At 47.2% G+C, this 3,461-nt stretch overlaps 1 pseudogene; it reads right to left on the bottom strand.

Annotated features, from left to right (window-relative positions):
- Positions 1-228: 228 nt before the first annotated feature.
- Positions 229-2,674, bottom strand: LOC147008985 (uncharacterized; annotated as a pseudogene).
- Positions 2,675-3,461: the final 787 nt, after the last annotated feature.

Here is a 3,461-nt window from a genome sequence, read left to right on the forward strand (position 1 = left end):
TCCCTTGCCACACGTATTGGACCTGACTTGTGGGGTGCATTGGAAGAGTTGAGATGCAACATTGACTTCAGTTGGGCGAATACTTCTGCAGTGACTGGCTTTGTGTACACCCATTTGGTTCGAGCAGCAACATTGACAGCGATTCCATCTCTTCTCCTTGGCATCCGTGTTGTAGGGCTACTCTACAAGCATGTCAGGAGAGACTCCAGTGTGATGACCATCTGCTGTTCATCCAATGAATGCTCCATTCAACATCACCCTGTGTCCCTGTGGGGCGGTATCTGGCAGCAGCTTCCTCATCTCAGACAAGTCCAGAGGCAGGGACTGTTGACCATACTTAGAGTGCCCAGATGTTGTGAGGTAAGGAAGCATTATTGCTGACTCACGCAGATGCCCCAACCAGTTGCTTTCACGCTGGTGGTAAACGAATCTGTGGAGTATGTCTGACATCTCCAGAAAATTCGATCAGAATACCGCTGTTGGAAGATTTGCTATGGAATTCTGGAATTCCAGCATCTGCTCTTGAAGAACTACGAGCTGAGGGTGGCATATTTGGATGGATTCCAGCTGCTCATTCACATCAACAGTGCTGTTTAGCTGTGTCTTCAAGACGTTTTCAATGGGTTTTGCTACTTTTTGGTGTCTCTCTCTGCTGTCCAGGTTTCAAATGCTTGCCAGTACAAGCAACACACTGCCTATCTGAGAATTCTAATGACGTGCATGGATTGGTCGTAGTCTGCTTTCTCCCCGAACATCTTCTTCACTGTTCCCTCTTGGCCGGCTGACACAATGAGATCTTCTGCACCAGAGTCCCTCGTTATACTGCAGATGGCCTTCACGTAGTTGTGGGCCTGATGAAAGCCTCTCAGGAGCAGGAGAACATTGAAAAACTCTTCCCTGTCATTATCCCTGATGGTCAGTGCGATGTGGCTTGATTATGTTGCTTGATTTCTGGTAATGACATTCCATTTGTCACCAAGAGCATGTGATATCTTGACCAGCAATGTCATCTCTTCTTTCAGCACTGCTGGGTCTGTCGGAGATTCAGCTATCAGTGGCAGGTACCCGATCTTGCTTGCCTTGTGGTGTGGTAGAAACCTCGCACAAAACGTATAAAATCCAGGCAGGCAAGCTTCTCCCTCATCCGGCATGTCTAGCAGCTGTGAGGTTCTGACTTGTCGCCCAAGACGCCAAACTAGCAACATCTCCTCTGCAGTGTTGTCAGATGGGTTTCCAAACTTCCAACAGCTTCGATGCTGTTAAGTAATCTGGACTTCCATCTTTCACTTGCAGAGATGTGGCAGGCGGGAATTGCAGCAGCGGGGACATTTGAAAGGGTCTTCTGTCTCTCTGAATGTGCATTGGAAAGTCTGGCACTCAATTTGTCTGGCATGGTCACTGGATTCATCTTGCTCTGCGTTTTCAATGATGATAGTGGTTGTCACATTGAAACTGCCGCCTTCCAGTGTCTTCTTCTTCCAGTCCAAATTCTCCATCACAAAGACGTGGAGGACCTCATCACTGTGAGACATGTTTTCTTGAATACAGGCAGTCTTCCTCCACCTGTTGCATCATGTTGGTGCTTTGTGTAGTCAGCTGTTGTTGCAGATGATCATAGCTGATCCCTTGGCCGAGTCTGTTGTTGATTGTTATCAGGGACTTGCTTTGTCTGATTGTTCAAGTAGCGAGTTGCGGCAATCCCCAGTGGTGTAGATACCCCAGCCACATGTCGTAGGAGCTGTTGGGACACTACAAGTGCTTTTTCCCTAACTGGCTGATCAACCAACACTCCTCCTGAGCTCAGAGATTCTCCTTGGGTTGGTACTCTTGGTTTGTCACAGAGCAGCATGGCTGTGAAGTTGAAGAGGGAATCAGGAATCATCTACTCAGCAGCAGCAAATGAAACTTCAGTGGACTGCTCTTGTTGCCTCTCCTTCCTGCACGTCTTGACGTCTCCTCTCAGTATTTGGCTGCACACAGTATAAGCCACTGTGTTTCATCAATTTGGCTCCCTGCTTCCAGGTGCCTCAGCTTCTCAAGGGCATCACCGAGGGGTATGGAAGATGCACAGATGAAAAGAGATCCACAGGTTTGGTCGATGATGGAGATGCGCTCCCCAAATTTCTGCTGCAGTGTACATTTCAGTGATATTGACCTGTAGGTGTCTGCAGTCTTTACTCCCAGCTCTCCGGGGTCTTTACTCCTTTCACCCGCCTTTTGTTACATATGATACATTTACTCTTCGCATCAAATACTGTTGTGCGGTGCCTGCTTGGAATGATGGACGTTTTGGTTGAGGTATTGCACTCTGGCTGGGCCACTATTGTGCAACTTGCTCCTGGATGCCTCTTCTCTGCGAGTCTGTAGCTCTTTTCATTGATGTACAAGTTTCTGCATTTGGCATGCCACTTGGGTGACTTCTCTGCCACCCACGTGTCCTTGTGCAGCCTTCTGTAGGTCTCTACCACCCATCATGGTGCAGCCTTCTGTAGGTCTCGTCCTGTCGACAGGTCATGGCTACAAGAAGTTTTGGAGCTGTTTTCAGCTGAATTTTCAAAAGTTGTTTGATTGCAGGTCCTTGACATATGACACTTGGTGTCTCTTCGAACCTTCTCTTCGGCCGTTCCAGAGACATGGCTCCCTCCAGCAACCGTTTTCTTGTATGGCTAGTCATCTTCCATCAGATACCTGCAACACAGTGACATTATGTTACCTTTCACAATAAACATCTATAAATTATAAAAGTAGAAAAAAGAACAGTTATTGTCAAAGCTTTTTGTCTTGCAGCTCATCGGGACACGTAAGAATACTGTAAGTGCAGACACAAAATGAAACAATTTATTTGTTCAGACCATTGGGGAATGGTTCTTTGGATTGTTACTGCCACGAATGTGCACATCATGGCCTGGAGGCACCGAGGGAACCTGTGACATCCCATATGTTATGGATTCAGGTCAGAACAGATGCAGTGTTTGCACATACTCTTTTTTTTGTTTGTAAAGAACTGAACAATATTATTTCTGAATTTCAGTGCCGATGTAATGCCAGATACGCAGGTCGCACATCACTCAGACTGGAGGATCGGATCAAGCAGCACATTCCATTGGCAATCCGGAACAACTTGGAGACGGGTCGTACACAACCATCCCGTACATGTAAGAACCCAACAACAATGCCTGCTCAAAGTGATTCTGCCATTGGTCAGCACCTCCTGAACAATCCCGATTGTGCCCAGCACTATCACGCTGAATGGTTCCAGATTGTAGCACATGCACGTACTGAAGCACATTTATGTGCTCTTGAAGCCACATTTATACACGCACGAGCTGCTGGTCCTTGCAAACAAAAAGAGTCTGTGCAAGCATCTCATCTGTTCTGACCTGAATCCATAACAAATGGCAGGTCATAGGTTTCCTCGGTGCCTCAAGGCCATGATGTGCATGTTCGTGTCAGCAACAGTC

This window comes from Eptatretus burgeri, chromosome 18 (genome assembly GCF_056783735.1).
Source record: "Eptatretus burgeri isolate ZD-2024b chromosome 18, Ebu_testis_v1, whole genome shotgun sequence".
Classification (NCBI taxonomy): Eukaryota; Metazoa; Chordata; class Myxini; order Myxiniformes; family Myxinidae; genus Eptatretus; species Eptatretus burgeri.